The 24,205-nt window shown below is 36.0% G+C and overlaps 1 protein-coding gene across 4 annotated transcripts in view; it reads left to right on the top strand.

The window, feature by feature from the left end:
- The window catches only part of SYT1 (synaptotagmin 1), a 335,078-nt gene that overhangs the window by 57,734 nt on the left and 253,139 nt on the right, over window positions 1-24,205 (top strand). For 3 of the 4 annotated variants that reach the window (XM_071423367.1, XM_071423364.1, XM_071423365.1), the window contains exon 2: window positions 21,349-21,436. The exons of the other annotated variant lie outside the window; for it this stretch is intronic. The gene's annotated coding sequence lies outside the window, so the exon portion shown is untranslated. The remainder of the gene's footprint in view (window positions 1-21,348; window positions 21,437-24,205) is intronic. 4 annotated transcript variants of the gene reach the window in all.

Below are 24,205 nucleotides of genomic sequence, written 5' to 3'. Positions count from 1 at the left end.
CTGCAACACATGAGCATCTTTTTTGGGCGGGGCAGCAGGGGAAAGAGAAGAATCAAGATGCATAACTGTGTGTCTGAGGCAGTATTTTGGGGCTGTGAATTGGTTTAATTGATAAAAATGTCCCTTAAAAATGTCTAATTCCTTCTGTCGTGTGAAGATACTCTGAGGTGAACACCAGTAGCTCATCTGGAGGTTTGTTGCAAGTTCTAGTGTAAACAATGCACATCAAATTAATTGCTAGAGAACTAACCGTGATGGTATGGATTTTTCCCCAAGCATTGCTCTAAGTACTCATCGGTTCCAGCTGATTTTCAAGGAGACCATGGTGGCAGATGCCTCCAATTGGTGATGAATGGCAACCCATGTGAATTTACAGGGAAGAGGAGAGGACATGGTCGATGAAACAGCTGCTTTTGGCATAGGGGTCCTCCCTATTAATCCACCTGGGTAACTGATCTGCCTTTGAGCAAGGGAAAGAACAGAAGGTACATCCTGATTGAACAGAGAGGTGTGAAGTAAAAGCACCCATGTTTATAAGAAGTAGGGATTGCTGTCATACATTATCGGGCCACCTCATGCCATCATCTTTTCCTGTCCATTCCTCCTGGAAATGGCAACAATACTTACCTTTACCATGGAATGCTGTGATGACTGCATTAAGAAGACAATTTAGATTTGTTTGGAAATGTAATGGAAATGTACAGGCCTGCAATTAGTTGAAGAGATTTTTTGCTTTGAATTATTGGCCCTTGCACTGTCATACATAGTCAGTGGGGGCCCATTTGTGTTTCAGCTACAATTGCCTCCTGATGCTGAATTAACAGCACTTTTTAAATACAAAATAAATTGTTGGCACCTGATGCTATTTCAGAATTAACATTATTTTAAAAGCCCTGGTAAAGTGATCCTGACTGCCCAGCTTATTTTGTGGCATACCAGGTATTGTAGAAAGCAGGGCAAGCATGGAGAACGGGTTTGCACCCCGTGTCTCCTGCCACCCTCTTGTGCATATGAGAGACCTTACTCAAAAGCCAGACCTCGGTAGGAACACAGTCCAGACTGTTTACAATGAGAGAACACCTCAATTCAAACAGCTGTCAAGGAGCAGGTATTAATCATGCCAATATTCAGCAAGCCATGTGTGAGAGCTTTCTTGTTCCTTTGAGCTTAATATGGATAAAGCCAGTAAAGAAAGAGAAAATGGAAAAGGTGGCTTCACTGATAAGAAAACCTACCATAAACTTTGAATTAGTGACAGTGTGTACCAGATTTGCCTGTGGAGTGTTTCATTAGTATTGTGTACTGCCTCTACTGCATGTTAGCTTTCTGCTGACATGTCACCTGAGATAACAACATCATCTATTTAAAAGGCTCAGGAAAGAGACAAATTAGTTTCCTAGTGTCCTAAGAAAAATGTGAGTACTAAATACATTCACAGTGTTTCCACACTCAGTGGAAATTGTTCTGTGTTTGTGATTTACACATTTTTCTTAGTAAAACAAAAAAAGCCTCCAAATTATTTTTTTCCTCAGATCATGTGACAGACTGGATCAGGGAGATAAATCTCATTGAGGAGATGAAGCAATGTACAATAACATTATGGGACCAGCTGCTCTCTTTGTATAATTTGCTGCATGGACTGCATTTGCAGAGCCCAACAAGGTCGAAGCCAATTAGCTAATTAGAACGTGCCAGAAATAAGATGGTACACTTAAGTGACAGGAGAAGTAAATGCAGTTCTCCAGTCATTTTTCTCAGCAATACTGATCTAAAGATTGATATGGAAAACACTGAGCAGTATATTGTGCCTAAGATTATATTTATCCAACAGCTTTTTTTTTAAACGTAAGAAATCCTGATGTTGCAATACTAACAAGTACAAATTCTGCAGATAAAATGGCAGATTTTAATAAATGGAACAGCTGAGTATTGGTCTAAGTCAGTACTCAAGAGCTACATAAAAGTAGCTACATAAAAACTGAATGTTTCAATAGGTTTACGATAACAAGATAGGGTGGTTTTTTTAAGTAATATATAATTTAAATGTGAATTTGTGATTCAATTATTAAAGTTTTTTTTAAATCATTCTACATTTCTAGGGGTATAGGATCAGAGTCATATATTGCACTTGCAAGCAAGATGGCTGGTGATGAGATGTGAACTACCTGGAAGGTAGCATTCAGAGCAAATCCTAAAAAAATAAATAACCAGAATGTGGATTCTGGAGGGGTCCATGTTTTAAATATACAGGCTGTACTTTCCAGCTCTCAAAAAAGCTCGTGAAAGCTATAATGTATCAAATTCTCTCTAGGCTGGTGCAGAAAAAGCCCAAGGGTGGCAAATAAATTAGGAATGATGGTAGGCTTTGTGTGTAGGGCCTACAGAAGCACAGCAGCACATCCCATGACACCACTGAAATCCATGGGTGCGGGACAAACCATACCTTGGGTAGGAGAAGTGAAGGCAGCCGGGTGCAAACAGAGGCATTTATAGCTCTCCCATCACAGGCATCATGGTGACCTCAGTGTGGCTGCTGATACCTATCCTGAAGCCCTGCTAGGGCAGAACATCTTTCATTAAACTCAGTGCAACTAGCTCACACAAGGCTCTCTCTAGAATGGATGTCTCTGTAAGCCGAGTCCAAATAGTTCCTGCAAGTTCTGTGGAGGGGGAGCAGTATTTTATTTATTTGAGGTTGAGTTGAAGGCACTGAGCTCTATTCTTTCATCCCTTAACATGTATAAATGCTGTGTAACACTGCTGTCAGGAAGTATTGGGAAATAACTGCAATAAGTGACATGCTAAAAGAGGTGGCACAGTTGTGAATACCTTCTTGTAGCAGGGCAGTGTTGGAGACAGTATACTTGTGTACACTGTCACAGATAATTGTTTTCTGAATGAAGTTGTTTGTACATAGTTGTTTACTCTTTGGTTTTTGTTTGTGTAGCAATAGTGGATCTCTGATGTTGCTGTTAATGTTGCCTTTCATTGTTTACATTTTGCTAGGGTTGAAGCAGGCTCTAACTATTGCTGATGGTAACATTTTTTCATCATCTATTTGCTTCTTATATAGGTGAGTTTTATTAATTTCTTTAAAACAAACTTGAAATAACTTACAAATAAAATAAGCAACTATTGCAGTAGGCAATTGAATATAAGATGTGGGCCTTTTCTGGGAAATGCACAATTGACTTCAAGGAAATTTAGTAATAGAAAACGAATTTGCTAACTAGTTTTTGAAGCAATTTACAGCCCTTTCAGTCAAGTGCCTGGACCTGTGAGTGGTGCAAGCTGATTAATGGTCCATCAATATGGCAATACCAAATGTATATAAAATGGGAAAATGTACTGCAGTCATGGCCCAGAGGTGGAGCTGGGGACAGTTTGCCAGGATGCTATTCAGTCAACAGCTGGATTACTAATTTAGCTTTGAAAACTCCTCAGGGTTCTCCTACAATGGCTTTCCTGGTCAGTTCTTGACTTTTCTTTTCGTCCAATAAAAAGTCCTGAGCTTGTTGTAAAAGAACTGCCAAGGTCTCATTGACACTTACTCTACCTTGCTCCGCAGTCATTTCTGTTCAAAGAAATGAAAAGGTTACTCCTCTTTAAATATCCCTTCACAAGGGTCTGTGAGAACTGAACTGTCTAAATTCATGTATCTGGTTAGGTAAGCCTCTTTCTTTATGAAAAATAAATACTTGACTTTTGTCTGTTCTTACTTCCTCAGGAAGAAATCCCACATGTGAGCCTGTTTTGGAAAGTGGCTGTTAATGAAAGAGTGGTACAGTAGTGTTAAAAAGTTCTTCTGTCCCCTCCCTTCAGAGTTCATGAACTAACAGCATCTTTTATATTACATCTGAATAGTTATGTAAAAAAAGCAAAACAAAATTACCATGCCTGCAAAATTATTTTGTCTTTATTCTATTAGAAATGTATTAGAAATTGAGATGAGGGTAAGTTATAGATTTGTGATCTCAGAAATGGAATTCTTCATGGCTGGTGCTGAATAGTCTTTTTCCTATGTATTTTGACTTACATAAGGTAGAGTTGATATTCAAGTATATGAAAATGTCACTTAACAGTTCAGTAATAAAATGTAGTTGAAGTGGAAAGAGCACAAGTATCTCAGGGGCATGAAATAGTGAGTTCCACAAAAAATGTAGATTGCTTTAATTAGCACATTAAGTCTATGGAAAAACTGTGTATGATTCTGTAAACTGAAGACTCATATTCTGTTGTCCTCTATTTATCATACATAGCTTCTCCTGAAAAATGGTAGTTGCCATTTAAGGAATTTTGAAAACATGAGATAGATAGGGATCTCCTTGGCTGCCAACTCCAGCTCCTTACTGTTTCAAGTAGCCCTTCATATTGATCCATCTTCTCTGCTTGTAAGGCACAGGGCAGGAATGTGTAGTTCTAGGAAGGGGATGGGAGTTGCATCCATTTTTTCTGTTACAGGTTCTCATTGGTTTAATGTTTAGATTTTTTTAAAATTTATTTTTATTTGCAGCCTAACTTTATTCATGGCCACCTTATATTTATTTATTTGTTCTTATGCCAGCTGTGCCTCCTAGACTGAATAATTTTTCCTTCCTTTCACTATTCAGTTCCCTGGCATATTTTCTCTTGACTTTCATTTCACCAGACCAGATATGCTTAAGCATTTTCAGTCTCTTTTTGTCAGATAGATTTTCCATTTCTCTGATCATGTTGGCACCTCTTTTCTGCACATCTTCCAGTTTAAGCTTATCATTCTTTAACATGAGTGAACAGGGTTCTATGGCAATTTAGAGATAGCAATGATTAGATTTTGCCCATATTGGTATTTCCTTCTCTCCTGAAAAATCTTGTTTGATGCAGCTTAGAGTTGCATTGTCCATAGAACACTAACAGCTCAAACTTAAATCCTACGACTTATCCTTTTCCACCTCGATCATTTTCAACTGATGAAATTCTGGCTTATGGAAGAAATGATTTTATTAGTCCTTGGGGGGATGGCCTTGCCATTTATATGCTAGATTTTTATTTCACTGGTGTTATTCGTGTTCTCAAGGTCACCCAGTTCTTTGCATACAAATATCCCAATGCTTCTCAGTATTGATTATCTCCCCAGAAATGAATTACCAGGATAGGTCACTAATATAGTACTGACACTTTGGCTAAAGTAGTTACAAAAATAAAAAGATTTCTCCCAAGACAGGTCATTGAGGAACTCTCTTAATAGCTTCCCTCTAGCCTGAAGCTTTCTAACAGTAACCACTTTCATTTCCCCTTTAGTTACTTACTGACCTAATATTTCTGATATTAATCCTAATTTTATGTCAACTGAGTAATGATTTCCCATGTTGCATGATATGAAAAATGCTTATCTGAACTTCCGATATGTGAGGTCTCTAACATTTCCAGTGTCTAATAATCCCCAGAACCTTGAAGATAGCTACTGAATTGATACAGTGTGATCTGCCTACTCATCCTCCCTTGACCTGTGTGTCTTTAAATTAAATGCAGCTACTCTGAAAACTTCCTTTGAAAAAATACACATTTTTTAAAAGCTTTCCAATCATCTGATGCTCTAATTGCTTTCTCCTCTCTCCTACTTTGCTGGCCTACACTATTCTACTCTCTTCTATACCTATAGGACAGGATAATGATCCTGCTACCTGAAATATCCTCTTCCTGTTCTTTCAGACTTTGGGCTGGGAATTGTTCTGTCACCCTCAGCTTAATCTTCTTGAGCTTTTCTTCTAGTTTTATAATTAACTGATCATTTATATTTTTTACTCCTGTTATACATCTTCATCCCTGCATTCAATATTTTCACCCTAATCCTAAAATCTGTACCATCTTCACTACATTTTGATACATTTCTCATTTCTCTTCTTGGTATTTTATTCATATAGGTGAAAAATACTTCAATATTTGTTCTTATGTACAGACATATTTATTGCTAATCCCAGCCCATGTGTATGCATATAGTTGTTTACAAAGAGAAAATATTTGTGAGTAATAAAACATCTTCAAATTAAACAGCAGACCTCTCTTGATCTTAATCCTTAATTCCATACACAAAACTTTGAAGTAACTTTTTGCTTACAATACACTCCTTATACATTGGGTTAGGCAGATATTCAAAGGAGCAGCATAATTTATTTGCTCAAGTTTTAGCCTAGCCTATCCTGTACAAATAAAATTAAAGAATAGTTTTCACATTTCATATTACAATGTGTTAGAAGAACACATGAGCTTCTCTTTTATGTGTTAAGTCAACCTGGTGTTCAGATTAAGTACGGTTTTGGAAGACTGAAAGGAGGAAATGGAAAATATCAGTCCAGTGGTAGTTGGGAGACAAGTTGAATGTGTGAGATTAATAAGGATGAAATGAAGCACTCTAGAGTGAAAACTTTGAAGTTGGACACAGAGAGCAGAAATGAATGCAAAAGGAGAAGAGAGGAAAAGAAAAAAGCCATAGGGAATGCCATCACTAAGCAGGCACCGTCTGCACAAGGGAAGCAAGAGCCAGGAGGGTTGTGGGGCTTAGGTCTTTTACTGGGGTAGAACCCAATTTCCTGCTATGAGAAAAAGGGTGACTGCAATTACCCACCAAAACAATGAGAAAGATGAGGGGAGAAAAGGAAAAGAAAAAATATTTTGAGCCTTGTGGAGAAAGATGTTCACTGGAGGCAACCACAGCTTCAGTGATACAGTGGAATAGAAGTCTAATATAAAGTAAAACAGTGTATACTACTGTACTATAATAATTTAGTCACCTGAGAGTGCACAGTGGCAGTGAATGGTTCTAGACATGTTTGGGTTAAATGAAAAAAATGAAAGGAAAAAGAGTGAGAGATCAAAGTTTAATTATTATTTACTTTTTATTTATGTACCCAACACAAACATTAGAGTAACTTTGCTAACTTTGTTGACCTCCTTTGTCTGTAGGATATAATTAATAGAGGGATGTTTTTTGCCTTTTTGAAGGAATGTAGTGTCTTTCAAGCTAATGAATAATTAAGGTACACCATAATGTGTTGCATTGCTTGCCAAATGCTGGGCCACTAAGCTGATTCAGCTTGGTGTTTCAAAAGAAACTATAATAATTTTCATAATGCAGTACGAAGAAAATTTCCAGCTCCTTTTTTTATGGATTTTGATAGCAGGTGCTGTAATCATAGGGTAAAAGTCTTCTATATTGATTTAATAGTACAGAGCAAAATCCAGAACTTCTTGCTTTGAAGGATCATAGGGTTGCTTTAGAGATTTCCTGCTTTTTTCCCCTTTTAAAATTTTTTAAAATTATTACTATTATTGTTTTCTCTTATTTTGGTGAACAGTTTTGTATAATTACATTTGCATGGCCAGGAAAAGGATCATGAAGGGTCATGGCTAATTTTTGTGGCTGAAAGCTGTGCATATGTGTGTGTGCCCACATTTGCCAAATTTCTGTCGAATCACACCTACTACAGGAGAGCAGGACATGTTTTAGAACAGAGGTGGCCAAGCTTTCAGAAAACTTTTCTGGCTCGTTGTTGAGGTGCCTTGTTGTGTAGCTTAGAAGAGTCCTTAGCTTGTTTAGGACTGCATACTGTAAGGAATCTGTCATGGTGCATTTTCATCCTCATTGAAGTACCAGCTCACTCCTCCCAGAAAAAGTGTCAGTGCTGTACTAGATGAAACCTTTGAAACAAAAGCTTAACTCTTGTGCTTGTTGGAGAATATAATGGAGCTCCCAGCAGTTCCTGCTACAGGGCTGCTGACACCTAGTCAAGAAATATAGATCCATCATTTGTGATGTTTGGTGTGTATAATGACCAAAGATGCAGTGGTATAGGAGTTCAGTTTAAGACAAGAGGCAGCAGATGAATATAACAGTGAAAGAGGGTGCAAGTCCCAGGAAACAGATTTGAAAATATAATTATAAGGTCAGTTTTGATCATAGCCAGAATTACACAGCTCATTTCTGCAGCCTTTGTGCTGAATAGAGTTTGGCCAGGCAAGTAGTACTACTGACTGCTTTAATATATACTGTTCTTTACAGACACTATGTTTTGAGGCTTTAAATAGAGTCAGGAACCACTATTTGGGGTTTTTTGAATTTTAGTGGCCTTTGCAGTCTGAGAGGATTTAGGAAATGTAAACTTTGGGGTTTTGTTTTTTTCCTCAGAAGTTTCATTTGTAATAAAAAATAACTAATGAACACTGTGTCACAGACTCTGTTACTAGAGAAACTTACTTTCAGAATATATTCTCTGTAAGTGATTTGTTGTTCTCATAATTTTAAGTATTTATAAAGGATTCCTTTTAAGGGTTAGTTAAGTTATATGGAGGGAAAAATTTCACTAGCAAATAAGTTCCCAGAGGAACAATATCAGCAGCTAAGAAACCGTGTTATGGTAGTAGAAAGGTTTATAGCTATATGGATCTATATATGGGAGTGTTATGTAAGCCTCTACTCTCACAAATCACTGAGATATTAGATTGTGCTGAAAGGGATGAAGATGATCAGCTGACTACATTTTCAGCTTCATCAGTAGTTAAGTTGGTGCTAAGGAGTTATACAGATGTTTCAGCGATTTAAAGGAATAGAATAAAAGTGCACTTTTATGTCAATGGCATGCCAGTTTAATGAGTAATATTAAGAATGGTTATAAAGAAACATTATGCAACAAAGTAAATTCTCTTCACTCTGCTTTAACACTGTAATTAAAACACAAATGCTATTTATGGGAAAACCTGTTGTTAAAATAACAATTACGGTAGCTTGTTTTATTCTTTTATTTCATTGAAGGACAATAAAGAATGTTATTCAATTTTTCTGTTTTTAACTAAAATGCTACTGAATTTCCTACATGATCATTTTGCTTTTTTACTCTTCCCATCTGTCTATTTCACCTTAAAGTTTTAAAGAGATATTTATTCCAGAAATAATTAGGTCATTTTTAATTGCTGCCAGCAATTTGTTAGTCAGAGTAAAGCTTACTCTAGTTCCAGTCATGGATTTGTGAAAGCTTCCAGTATTAAGTGCTTTTGTGGCAGCACACTACCCTCCTCTCCAGCCCAGCTCACTGGGCATCCATGTCCTCTGCTATTTAAATGAAGGTGTGACATCCTGCCCTGAGATGTTACATTTTCGTTATACTATTTTTTTTCTGAGCATGGTATTCAAAGAATAGACAAAACCATGCCAGAATAGTGATGGTTATTAGTATATCCAAAACTGCAGATGTATATTGCATTATATAAATCCTTATTTTCAGGAGTTTAATAATGCATGTTAGAATAGCTGTATCAGAAGGTTTTGTATTTTCAAATGGATGCATTTCAAAGTAAGCTCTACACAAACACAGCGTTGTGATTAGATAACATGTCACTGCTGTGCATTTTGTTAGTTTGTTTTTCTACTGCCTCGATAATTATTGTGGTGAGATGATCTCCTTATTTACTGACATTCTGTAGGATCACACCAGTAATTCACCTGAAATGACTGTCTGCAGTCTTACAGGGTCTTACTGCTGAGGCTTTTCGAATGCTAATGTCGGTCATAATTAATCAATAGTGATTGTGCAAAACATAAAACATTTATATGATCTTCATAACTGGCACCTAAATTCTCCACAAGAGACAGCCTGAAATAGTAGCAGAGCTTGTCCTTGCATCTCTCTGTTGTAGCTTGTACTGTTTGATGTGCTGGCATGCTTGCCCTAAATAGTCTCTGAGGTGAGTTGTTTGGATGTGTCATTTCAACTGAATATAGCTTTGCATACTCCTGTAGCACATAAAAGAATAGAATACCAAAAGAGATCTAAATAGTATACAGCAAAATATGAAATATTATTCTTTTCTGCTACTCTTATAGAAGCAGCACTTTAATGTGCCATTTAATGTTATTTCTTGAAATACCATTTTGAAGAGTTAATAAAGAAAAAGCTTTATGTGCTTATTGAAAGACTGATGGTTTGCTTCCTGTGTTCCACAGCCTTAAGCTTCTTCTAATGTTAGGAACAAGGACATTCTTTTCTCTTCTGTTTATTTTTGTCTTTATACCTTCATTAGGGTGGGAGTTTTTAGCTTACATTCTGTGTTCCATCATTTTTACTACTATGTTTCTGCTTGATAGGCATTACAGTTGATTTTCCAACAGAAAAAGGACTTTAAAGTGGCAATTTACTGAAAGTAACTTGGTACTGTGTCCTGATCCTCCAATGCCAATGTCAGTATTTTCTTTAAATTCTTTGGTTTATTGCTATAATGTTTTTCTTCTTTTGACTCCATATTTGCACAGTACTCCGCATGCTAGGACTCCATCTTAATTAAATCTCAGGACTGAGCTGAAAAAAGAGTGAGTATTTATTATCTAGGAAAAATGTGGAAGGGAAGGATCTGGGATCAAATAAACACATGCAAAACGAAGTAAGCATTACCCTCCTCACTCTTGTTCACCCAAAAATCAACCCACCAAAAACTAGAGGAACAGTTAAAAAATTAATTTACTTAATTCTTAATTCTTCTAATACAAAAAATTCAAATTCAAATTCTCCTTAATTCTTCAAATACACATGGGAGACCGAGTGGTTAGCAAATTCATTAGTGTTTTTTTAAGTCAGCACTGATACAGTACTGTGTCTACGAAATGTGATCCATGTAATTAATTTGTAATACTTCCATAGGAGCATGTAAAAAAGTTAAATCACATGAAGGTAGGGAAAACTTTGCTATACCATAAATATTATATTGCATTATATTGTACAAAGGTAATAATCTAAAACTGTATGCATGCCAGGAGGAATAACTCTGCAATTGCAAAACCTGGAGATGAAGCTGATTGTGTTACTTAAGATGTTTGCTTTTTTTTTTTTTCCGAAAAGATAGAGCTAATACATTTTTCATACCCCCGTTTAAATTTTTCTTTATTGCTTTGAGTGATAAATTTTGATGTTTACCTTTTGGAAAATGAGATTTCTGATTGACATTATTAAGGATATTGTTTAGAAGTACTGGAAGTATTGGAGGTGACCAGAGTTAAACATGGTAGGTTTTACTGGAATGACTAATTATAATAGATGCTTGACTCCCATGAAGGTTGCTGGCAATAAGGTGCTTCCTCATTTAGATGCTTTTATAATCTCCATTAGGTGCTTTTGTGCATCTTTAGACATGCAAATACCTCATCTGCTGGTCTAAACAAAGAAGTGTATGCACTGGCAGCATTTACAATGACAGAAGTCAGGTATGCTTTGCCTCAAATCAGTGGGCTTTGTTCATTTATGCCTCTGTTTGAAGATACTCTAGATATAATCAGTTTGGTTGCCAGCTGACAAAAAATAATTCAAATGAGGAATTATACTTCAGGAGAACAAATAAATGTATTTTGAAAATGAGGCGACAAAAACTAAAATTACTTCCATATGACACAAAGCTATAAGTGTGTGACATATCTGGGTTAGTTTCATATGTAACAATACCTGGTGCTAAATACTTGGCCAAAAATTAGAAAATTGGAATCACACAATACACAGCTCTTCTGTTTGGCATCAGTTCCATAATACAAGAGAACTTCTCATTTGTAAGCTGGTCTGGTTTTCAGTAAGAGTGAGAACAGTTTGATCTGTCCTGATACATCAAACAATACGGTGTGGGTGGTTTAAAAACAAAACAGTTAATCAAGCAAAATTTTACTTAAAATACCTTATGATTCATCAACCAGTCTATGCACACTGTCAGTTTTGCCTTTCTGAGCAATTATTTATAGACTATTTAAATAGCCTGGACAGCATGTGGAACTGCTGAGAATAATATTGTTTTATGAATTACTTCTTCAATTTGTTTCAGTTCAATATGGACTGACAACATGACAGTGAGTCAAGAAAACTGCTGCTTTTTTGAATGCAATTCAGTACAACATGGAAATTAAGTTTTGCCTCAATATTGTTTTTTCTATGTTAAAATATTCCTGAAGTAAACTATGAAATGGTGTGAGAAATAGAATTACTTACTTAATCTTACTTAATCATATTTCTACTTCTTTTTTCATATGTACTATCACAAACTTTAGAAGTTGCATTTCTATCAGTAAGGGTCACTACTAAGTTCTTACCTTGCTGATTCCCATTCAAGCACAAAACACCAACTTGGAAACATGAATAGACAATAGAATGGAGAAGTTCCTTAGTGGACTGAATGCTAGTTGAATTTTTTAGGGCAATCAAAGAAATGTATGAAGTACCAGGAAGTTCAGAGATGTCAAATACATCAGGAATGTCAAGAACTGGACAGGCTTTGACCAGCGGTAAGTTACAGGAAAGGAATTAGAGAAATTAGAAAGGCAAAAAAAAAAGAGGGAAAAGGGGGATAATGCAATTATGGGCATGAGGTATTTATAAAGTATATTATATACTATCTGGAGCAAAGACAGTAGAGTAATTTTTCTTGTGCTGTCCTTTGGAAAGTGGAACAACTAGATGATGGAAATGAAGCTTGTGGCATCAGAGGTGACATCTGGTTTGAGTACTGTGTCCTCAGGAGTTGCATTTGGACTGCATGAGTAGTGCTTTTGGGTGTCCTGGTTGCTTGTTCATCAGTGTGCCTGGAAACCAGGGTGGAAACAGTGAGAGAAAGAGAATGAGGGAAGGTCACTGTGTGCAGTTAGATGTCATGCTGGCTAACTTGAGTCATGAACTGTGACTATCTGTATTGACTCTGGATGGAGTTACCTTCCTTCATTGCAGCTCACACGATGCCAATTTAGGTTAGTGACTGAAACAGTGGTGGTAACACACCAGGGTTTTATCTATTGCAGAGCAGTATCTGCACAACAAAAAGGCCTTTTCTAATTTTGTCCATGGCAAGTAGGCTGGGGTGGGTGTGCAAGAGCTTGGGAAGGAGCACAGGCAGGGCAAGTGACCCACATCGACCAGAGGGGTGTTCTGTGCCTTAGAATGTCACGCTCAGTGATAAAAGCTGATGCTTAGAGGCTGTTTGAGCACTGGGATGTTGGCAGGAGGGCTTTTGCTTCACTTGTGTATTTTTGCCCTATTTTTTTCCCTTTACTTTTTAAATTGGCTTTGTCTCAACCCATGAGTTTTTCCTTGCTTCTGTGATTCAAATTCTCCCCTCCATGCTTGGAGGTAATGTGAATGAGTGGCTGGTGGGAGCTTAGTCTTTGGCCAGGGACAACCCACCACAGTATCTGAAACTTCAGTGTCCTTCTGAATCCTACTGTTCAGAGATAGTCAGAAAGATGCCAACTAGAAATGAAGCAGTAATGTCAGTTTATCTATAGTTTTAAAATAATAGTTGATTGAAAAATTGAAAACAAAAGAAAAAAGTAATATTAATACAAATGTTTTGCAGAAACTGATTATTTCAGTGGCCATTTGGGGGTTTTGGACATTTTTATGGCATTGTGTTATTACTTTTCTAGTAAGTAAAATTATCTGTACCTCTTAATATTCTGTTGGAGTTTCTCAGTAAGCAGCTGTTTTTCTGATAAATTACTTCACATCTTTTAAGCCTGATCATCTAATATTGACAAGCCTCACGAAATCTGTAGAAAACTGAGTAGACTCTTCATCTGCTACGAGTGGGTTTTTTCAGTAGTATTTCTGAAGTAATGGCCTAAAGACTGATTGAGCCATTGGTCATCACATTTTGCTCATCACCTGGGGACTATCTCAATAAGTACAAACTTACTTTTGGTATCCAAGCAATCAACCAATACTAAATTTATATCTGGTTATTTACTTTCTGGTTTGAGTCTTGAGGGAAATATTAGTATCTGTCATACACTCTCTTTTTCAGAAGTTAAGCATCTTGTTAAGATGCAAACTAAAAGACTGTAAAACTGTGATTCACCTACACCTTTGTAGAGGCACTACAGACTAGTTTCCTCTCCTGTTAAGTGACGGGCATTTCCTTACAGTTAAGAAAGTAGTACCTCAAAGACAAATGAAAATTATTAAAAATGCTATCTTTACTACAGTCTGGTTATTCTGGACTGATGGATTGGTTGTTAACACATTTATGTTCATAAATCTATATGCATATAATATGTGTGAAAGTTAATAGAAGATGCAGATTGAAAAATATGTGGGCCTGGCACTCTTTCCTCTATGAAGGCAGAATTTACTGTGCTATGCATTTGTTTGTCTGAACTAATTATAAGATTTCATGTGTGTTGTAATTTATGTCATTCTTGATGCAAACCTGATTTCACTGTTGTGAGTTGGATGCAGTATTCCCATGTTTTCCTGTTTCCGAGTAAGTGCAACTCTAAAAACTTGCCATCTAAGCTGTGTTGCCCAGTTGGGCAGTAGGAGCTCCAAGCTTAAAATACAAAGGGTTCCCACTCTTAAATGACACTTTGTTGTAATTCACCATAATTTGACTGCTTTATGTGTGCACCTATTCATGGTTTGGGTGGAGATTCTGACAAAGAAGCTTCCTGGAAAGTGGATGATAAAGAGGAGATGATGAACTTGTCATTTGTTCTAAATGCAAACAACAATTTTCAAGGGAGCTAATTAAAATCTTTATCTGATCCCTAGTTGCAAGAGAGCTCTGCCTGGGTGTATGTGATAAGTTCATGCTGTTAGAGATTCCTAATTTGATTGAGGGTTTTTTTTCCCGATTTTATGAGTACAGCTTTTTTTTTTTTTTTTTTTTTTTTTATGTTTATAAGTCTTTGCCAGAGGAAATGGCAATCTTCCTTTAAATGTTGCAGTTGGGAAACAATGCTTGGCAAGTGGATTTGGATTTTCTTTTTCTTTGTGTATGTGAGAAAAATGTCAACTCATCAAAGCTGTTTGTAGAGGAAAATGCTTCTTTCCAACCTTATTGGCTAAAGAACTTACTTTGAAGAGAGTTGAACCTGAGGTAGTTTACAGGATTTTGATAAATGGTGAGCTTCTGTTTACCAGAGCTTTGTGAAGATTGTTTTGTCATCTTAAAAAGGACGTGCTGAGTTTTCTAGATACAGAGGAGCATCCTGTACATCAGCTTGATCTGGCAAAGAACATTAAACTCTTAATATGGCATTAGAAGTTGTCAGCTGGTCATGTTAGTTGACTTTAATAATTGCTGGTTGACAGGTCCATAGATCTGGAAGACAGAACATCAAAAACTTGCCCTTTCTTGTCAACTTGTTAATTGTATGTCTTTAAGTTATTTTCACTTGTGGCATGAAAAAATCCATTGTTCCTTCTGCGGAGAGTTCTGTATGAGATATTTTGTTTGATATCTTTCATAAATTAAAGGTTATGCTGATAGTTTAAGCTGGAAATTGTTCTTTAATGGCAAGTAAATGAATTGATCAGTGTGGAATTAGAGATCATGAATTTAGTGTGGTACAAGAGGTCAGAATGAGAGTTTGAGGGTAGGAGTTGGCACAGTATAAGGAAATGTAATTTTTTTGCTCTGTAGTGAACTATTGATTCTTACTTTTAATTGCATGCTTCAGCATTCATGTGGAAGAAAAATGTTTACAGCAAAGCAAGATGTCTGTCACTGTCTGCTTTTGCTATAGTAAAAAAATTAATGTTAATGATCAGTGAAGCAAAAGCAGAAAGAATGTTACTAAGTAACATCATACATAAGTGAAGTGGAAGCAGGAGTGTGATATTTACCCAGAATTTCAAATGGGAACAATAAAGTAGGGTGCTAGTAGAAATAATATTTTTGTCTTCTTCTCATTTATGTGTAGACCAAAGTGTGTATTTGCCTGTATGTATTGTGTGCTGGTTTTGATTGGAAAGTAGAGAAATGGACCAGAATTTCCTTCACTAATTTTGTTTAATTTTAATAGATAAACAAAAAATTCAGTCCAAATTCTTCTGGAAAGAAATATCCCCAAGAGGAAGGTGAAAAAACATCCTACTGAGACTAGAGAGACCAGAAAACACATATAAGCTTGAATACTGATATATGAGACGGGCACATTTTTTCGAAAGTTGACAACTCAAAGATGTTAGCCACATGTCACCAAGGTAATTTTTTATAGATGTCTAGCTGTGTGGTACCATATGGATACCTAAAACAACACACAGGGAAAGAAAACAGTTGCAAGTTGCAGTTACCAGATCAGACAGTTCTAAGTCTGTGTGTTCACATGACTCTTTACTGTAGTTACTTTGTGTTCAGCTCTTGCTTTACCACATAAAATGAAGCATAGGTCCTCATAGGTTTTAGACCATCCTGTTGAGTTCTTTGTTTACCCTTTTCTGCCTTACATTTGTCTGTGCTATATAAGGAAAGAAAATTGATCTAACATTTATTAGTATTACTATTATTATTATTATTTTTATTATTTAAAATTTTTCTTCATTACCATTCTAAATAACAGAAACCACTACTAATCAAATTATGATCATGGACATACCCAGTTTAAGCCATACAAATTTGTTCAGTAGAACTGGTCTCACAGTACTGAGGACCAGTGGGTGATGCAGATGTGTCATGCAGTGGTTTTGACTAATTCCTTGAATATGAAGGCATCCATTTCCTTGCCTTTGCTTAGGCAGAAGTATAAACAAATTCAGAGTATCTCATTGAAATGGAAGAATAGTTCCAAAAATTCAGACCAGGGATTCTCTTAGCCCTGGTTCCACAGTGTTAAGCATCTTATCTCCAATAAGCCATAGCAGATTTCCAGAGAAGAGAAGAATAGAGTGAGAGTACATAACACATCTCTAGAAAATTCCCAGCCTCCAACTGTTTTCAGCTCAAGGGATTTCCTAAACCTGGTGTGATATCACCAGCTCTCAATGAATCTCTTTTCTCAATTTGTGTTAAGTTTCTCTATTCATCTTTTTAAAATTTTCTTTTACCCCCTAATATGTTTCTGGCAGTTTTGTAGATTTTTTCACCTGTTGGGCAGAGAACCACTTTCTTCTGTTTGTTTTGCACTTCGCTCCTACCAGCTTCCTTTAAAGTTGCTGGTTGTCCTATATACAATATTATGCCAAACATAAAATGATACAAAGGTAGAGTTTGAGTCCTCTGTCTCTCAGGAGAGAAAAAATACCATTAGAAGGCCCTGGAAAAAAAAAAAAGGAAATACTACTACCATCTTCCAGAACTAAAAGAAGGTTTTGGTTTTGTGAGTTTTGGTCCTTTTCTATTTTCTTGCTCCATGGAATTATTCATTCTTTCTATGTTTCTAAATATTCTGAACTTTTAAAAAAGAGAGACCAGAGCACACAGTGGAAAGATACATTTTTAAAATGAACTGAAGGGACTAAAGACTGTCTGACTTTTGTACCTCAGCAATTTGTGTTGGTAATACAAGTATTTTGCACTACAAAATTGTGTTGTGAGCACTGAATATTAGGAGCATGTAATAGTCAAATATGTGGTAGATGGGCTACAGCTGTAACATTATCATCAGCAGTGATACACACTACTATACTTATTGACAGGAGCAGAAAAATTAATTAAATAGTTTTCTTTTGAACATTGGTTATAATTACTTTGTTGACAGGATACCTTTATATTGCAATCTGAGGTGATGTCTGTGCTTCCTTTCAAAACATCACATAAAGTTTTCTAGTGAAAAAATAATCTCAATCAGAAAATACACATCCGAAGGCATTTTATCCCTGTCATTTGTGGTAGAGATGGCAGCAGGATGACATTGTAAATTTGCTCAATTTTATACTTTTTCTCTCTGAATCTGCTTGTTCTTTATAACATAACTGCAGGCAAGCCCTTAAGTTTGCAGATGTAAATAGCCAGTGTCAGAATGTGTTTCATGCAGAGCTGAGCTATGCCTTCACCTGAATACCACTCAAGTGAGGCTGTCTGCTAACCCTCATTGTACTCCTGTTACAGAAATGAACAGTTCATCTTTTCTGTGGATTTGTTTTTTTCCCAGAAAGCAATGAGAGCAAACTGAATGTGTCTTCATCTTCCAGTATTTCTGGTAGCATCCTTTAAAAGTTGGTCATTGACCTTTCTTGATAAGAAAGCCTTTTCCCATAATTTTTTTATTTTTTTAATACCTGCTGCCTCCTTTCTCTCTCTCTTACTGCATTTCCCCCTAGATGTTCATACTGCTAAGGAGGTGTCTGAGACCCAGGCTGTTGATGAAGAAATAATTCATTAAGAATATACTACTAGCTTAAGTATCTTTTTATGCAATTAAAAAAGAAAAAAGCAAGGCTCAGCAAAACAAACAACTCCTACCCCCAAGCTCCATTTTGTTCGTGTTGTGTGTCTCCATAGACGACACATAAAGGTTTTCCACAGACAGTATTAGTATTCTGGCAAGCTCTCACCTGTGGTCTGTAGACCACCAGAGCGCTGACAGATGCACTGTTATACAGAAATGCAAAAATTATATTTGTTTTTCTGTATGTATCCTGCAAAACCCCAAAACATTCAGATCTCTCCCTGCTACTCTGTTCCAGCTCGCTCAAGCCATCTGCTTGGTTTTCCTGCTGCATTTGGTCTCATTAGTCATGTTCACATGTACTTCAGGCTGCTTAATTTCATTATGCAAAGTATTATGCACTGTTCATCCAATAAGTGAGAGAGTTCATCTATTCTGCTCCCTAAGAGACTTGTAAAAAGTAGTTTTAAATTTCTAAGAAAACCTAAAAATTCTTGTTGAAACATGGTTCATGCTTCATTGTTACCTATATTAAAAAATACTAAAACTTACTCTATAGATTTATCTGTTTTTTCTTGAGTTCCAAATATTAACTCCTGTCTCCTTAGAAATATTTGCATCTAACTAGGATTTTTCAACACAGTTTTAAGATATCAGCACAAAACTGCATGTCATATTTAAAAGTTTCCTTTTTGGCAGATTTAGGTCTTCTGCCTAGCAGTGGGATTGCCAATTCTGACAGAATGTGTTTGTGGCCATGCCTGTGAATATTCGCTAGAATTAGCAAAATCATAAGCCTTTTGAAAAGGAAAAGAATTCACAGAGGGAAGAGGGATCTGTTAATAAAACAAAGATAAAAAATACCCATTTGCAGTCATTACTAAGTGAGCCCTGGCTTCTCAGAAATCTGGAGGCTGACTGTGATAAACTCTTGCATCCCTATCATCCAATGGACTTTTTGTTGTAAGATGAAAAAGATCTAAAAAGAGTTTCCTGTGATGGCTTTTGGTACTCCCCTATGTGTTATCCCATTCAGAACTCTGCCAGGACCCCAGTGGGTGGAAGAGTACCAGAAAATTGGTCAGCCTTGAGCTGAGGAGGGAATGGCTGAGGCTTGATGGGCAGAGGCAGTGGATTAATAGTCAACCTGGATAATGAGAAAGGGCATAAAAATTGGACATGGAATGGGAAACTGGGACTGACTAAACAAAAAGAGTCAGAATTGGCAGGGAGCTCTAGAGAAGACAGATTTAATAAGGAATTGGATATCTGGACAGCAGATGTAGAGCTGCCAGCATAACTGCCTGTAGTATCAGCCAGTAATCCTAGCTCTAGAGAACTGGGAATGCTTGAGAAATGAGCCAGGAAGGCAGGAAAATGTAATTCAGTGGGAGTTGTCTTGGATATATAGGAACATACAATATATGCTACATGCTAGAGGGGGAAAAAAAAAACAGGACGTGGAGAGGAAATAAGGATCTATTATTTGGTGTATAAAATTAGTGGATTTTTTATCTTAAAGGAATTTCATCACAAAAATAATTCTTTTATTTTAAAGATCTGCTCCATAAGGTATATGAATTCTAGAGCATTCATGAATAGGAGAGGTAAACCCCTTAAATTCCTTGAAAAAACAACCTAGGGACTGAATACGCATAGCTCCCCACAAAAAAATTGTGACTCAGAGACTTTCATAAAGCCTCAGAAATAGAATGAATTAAACTTTGAGTGCTTGACATTGCAGTGATGTTTTTTTATTAATGTTGTGGTTTGCATCTAATGAGTTTAATTTCACTTTGTTGTTTTGATAAATAAAGATATTCTATCCAGACAGCCACAAGCTACAAAATAATTGTTGACTCTGGAAGTCAGAACATTTTTAACCAGCTTTTCCTGATAGTTATTTCATTAAAACCCTAGGTCCTGGAGTAATTCAAAGGCTTTAGTCTTTTTTCCTTTTCTGATAGAAAGGACACATTATGTGGAGCTGTAAATTCTTTTACCCCCAGACTTCGGTGACTCTAAATTCAATGCAATGCGCTTGCTGATATGGAATTTATTCCCTAAAAATTAGAAGACAAATAATAGGTATATACATTTACAGAAAATTACATCATTTTTACAGTATTTATTTCTTAATACTTAACTCATGAAAAATGAAAGCTTCCTAAGTATTTTAGATGATTTTAATTATTTTTATTTAATTAAATCTTTTTGTTGTTTAAAAAAATCTTTATTTGTAATTTTATATTTTTAAATATTGTCAAGTCCGACAAAATTAAATATTGATAGTACTTCCTCCTAAGGAAAATATTCAGAAGTGCTACATATAAGATATGGGGGCTGGGGACAGGCTTTAAGGGGTGTGGTTCAGGTACTAGATAAGGATTCAAGGCGTTTAAGACTGAGAAGGATCCTTGAACCAGACTCATGTGACTTTCAGCATATAGTTTAATATTTGTGTACCTTAGCTTTCATCTGTAGAACAAATATATTGATATAGCTTTACTCTTGTTCTTTACTGTCTAAGGGATTTGATTTATGAAAATCTTAAAGATGTCTAACAGTCTTGTTCAAACAACTTCCAGCACAGTGAGCATTCAGTCTTAACTGGAGCTTCTAGTTATAGCTGTGGGGGGAAAGTCATGTGAATTCCTTTAATTTACCAGAATATGAGACTTTATAGAAGGCAAATAGAAGGGCAGAGAAGGAAAAAAAATATATAGTATAATCAGAATAGTTCTAGGAAAGAAATAGTTTTGAGTCTAAGATTGAATTGACTGATATCACTTTTGCCCCTTAATCCAAACTGTTCTGAAATTATCTTTTTGTGTATAGAAGTTAAAAAATGTTCAAGTGTAAATCCATGTCTTTCCAGTGTCATGTGAATTCACTGAGCCGCTAAGTTAGGGAATCTTTTGGGTTACAGCAGTAGAAAGACATGATATGCACTTTACTTGGCTCACTGATGAAATCTACAGAAATATATAATATTGGAGCACACCAAGAAAACAGTCCAAATCAGTTCATGATGAAGAAATGTTTTTCATTTATTTTTGCTCTGTGTCTCTTAACAGTCTGATTAAATCTCATGATAATCAGCTACGGGCAATCAGCTGAAAGCAGTGAACAAACCAAGTACATTTAAAAGGGTTTTTAAGCAGCAGTTGTTCATGGGCAAAGATGGAAAATACAGCACTACAGGTACTGGAAATTGTTTACATTGACTGGTCTTTCTTTTAAAGGGAGAAAAGGAATAATTTTCTGAGCTGTGAAGAAGACCCTTCATTCAAGGTTTCCCTGTGAATCCTGCATTGATGCCAATCATATAAGGTATTTTAAACAAACAAGATTCTGTTACCTTCTATAACCTATTAAATGCTTTAATCCATGGCACTTTCCAAGAATTAAAATGGAGATAGTAAAGAAATTAAAGAAATCACTTTTTCTGATGCACAGTTTGTTAGATTAATGAACACGTAATTTTTTGGTAATACATGATACTTCATTCTGACATTAAAGATTTAAAAAATCCAGTTGATTTGCATTTCTTGTTGAGATAGTAGTTGTATTCTTTGCCTTCTTTCACCATCAATTTATGTTTTATCAAATCCCAAGCTGTCATGGTTCATTATCCACAGATGATCTTGAGCAGCCTTGCATCACAAAAAAATATGCTGTGGCATCTGCCATTGTGCACCACTAAACAGATCACTTCTGAGTAGGGTTTGTCTTTGATTAGTACATTCAGCAGTGTGTGTCCTTATATTTTTGCCTGTGAGTATCTTATGCAATGTGGCCGCAGATAGAAAGGTACTGTGATTTTCCAGGTTGCAAATAGAATGTCTGCTGTCCCTTTTTAGCTGATGAGTTCCATTTGAGTTAATGCTTGTACACCTCAGTCTCCACCAGGCAGTCCCATTGCTTCTGTAGTCATTTCAGTAAAATTCAGTATCAGTGATGTAGAGAGCACAGTGAAATTAGGAGGTGTGATTATAGTATCAGGCTTGTATTCTAGACCCTTTTCTGATTTTTGGAGCCAAAAATTAAATTCGTGTCACAATTGTATTAACAGCATAATAACATCCAGATATAAATATATTTAATATAGAAGTCTTTATTTCCTGCAAGGTACTTACATTGGTAAAGAGACTCTTCATTTTTAAAAGACAGGAGTTAGACTTAATGATCCTGATGGGTCCCTTCCAATTCAGCATGTTCTATGATTCTATCAAAAATATTTAATCTTTTAATTCCCCTGAATCTGTTCCTGTTCCACCAAAACTTGAAAATAAATTTTGATTGAACTAGTAGTGTGTTCATCACAGTGATAAAATTAATTTCCATCTCTGTTCACTATCTTGCATATCTCAGTTCCAGGCAGTTTCTTCTGAGAATATGAAATACTGTTTTATGAATGTGTCTGGGAGTAAGTCACCAATGTTATAACTCAGACTAATTTAAATGAAAGCAAATGGTTTGGGATTTGAAATTTGAATTTCCATTTGAACAATAGCTTCAAGGACTTGCATGCACATTTGACTGTCTCGTGCCCTAAAGAGTATTGCTACTAAAGAGATGATCCACATGGACCCGTGAGCTACAATGAGGTTCTCAGGAATGTGAAATAGAATAAAGTTGTCTGTAAGGTAAATATGAAGTGGGAAAGCAAATTAAACCAAAACTGGAATATGAATGAATCTAGGAGAATTTTTTAAAAAATCTATACTGGTAACCTAAGATTGCAGCAAAACCTGAGGATCTGATGCACACATCTGAACTGGAAATGCTTCTTAATTTGTCACCTGAGGCAGAGAATTTGTTTGGTAGGTTCCCTAGCATGCTGATGTCTATATAATATACTACAAAATGGGTTAAAGGGGTTACTGTAATAAGCAGAGTTAGTAGGAAATGCCTTCTGAGACTTTTTGAGTGTTAGGAAATGATTAGTGAAATAAAAAAAAATGGAAATTTTTAAGTGTTACAAGGAGTCTTCCTATTTAAAAACACCATTATACTGGCAAAAATATTCCTTGAAGTGTTTTAGACGCAATTTCTCTTTAATACTACTTTTCATTTAGAAATATTTATGATATTTGTGGTGTGTAGATTTTGGTATTTTTTGCTTTGGAAGTATTTATTGCTTGATAGTAACAGGGATGAAAGCAGTTCTCCTCTCACAGGAACTATTACTTCCAGTGTAGTTGCTTTGAACATTCTAAAAAGGCAGAATAGTGCTCAGGCCAGCTAAGGGAATATCCACAGAGCACAGAGAAAGACTGTAAATAGTACAGATCCAGAATCAGGAGGCCCCAGACCAACCAGTCTCAATGGTCTGACCCATTTAAATTCAAGATACCATGCTAGTTGGTAGTAAAACTCTCACGAGTTCTTTCCCATTTTCCTGCTGTGTAAGTGTTTATTTTCTAGCCCATTTGTGAAAAAGAAGGAATGCTGGAATCCTGGGACTGTGCAAGAAATAAGGACTAAGGTATTGTTGCAATGAACACTAAAATTATGGGCAAACAAAGGTTGATAGACTGTAAACCTCTTTCCAAAAATAAAAGCCTTTAAAAAATTTCCTGTTACTATGTTTTTTACCTGCTTTTTTTTCTGAACTAATTCTTCATCTAATTTCTCTTTTGAGACTCAGCTTTTCACTGGTAAGTTAAAGTCCCTAGGCTGTAGATGGATACATCTTGCCTCCTTTAATCATTGCCATCTTAAAGGTAAACCATTAAGCATGAAAATGGAATGTTACATACATCTATGATGTGTGCATCCATTAAAAATAGGGAGAACAATAAATGCAAGAATTACTTTAATCAATGTGTTGAAATTAAGCTCTTTATTAACCTCCTTAGCTGAAAGTAAATTCAACTATTTTATACTGGCAACATAAGCTGCAATGAGATTTATGGGTTTGGATGATTCAGATTGAATCAGATGCAACAAAGACTTCTTTGGGAAAAACAAAATTTCACAAAGTAGTGCAGTCAAGTTCAGGTTTTACTCTTCCTGAAAGAAAGAGAATAAAACTGCTGGTGCAGAAAAAGGCCTCTTTCTTCCCACAGTGCTGCACTTACTGTGTTATGGTCTAAA

The sequence above is a fragment of the Agelaius tricolor genome, unplaced genomic scaffold (assembly GCF_023055355.1).
Source record: "Agelaius tricolor isolate 1412-34295 unplaced genomic scaffold, bAgeTri1.0.p SCAF_3, whole genome shotgun sequence".
NCBI classification, from domain to species: Eukaryota; Metazoa; Chordata; class Aves; order Passeriformes; family Icteridae; genus Agelaius; species Agelaius tricolor.
This window is presented reverse-complemented; position numbering and strand designations above follow the sequence as displayed.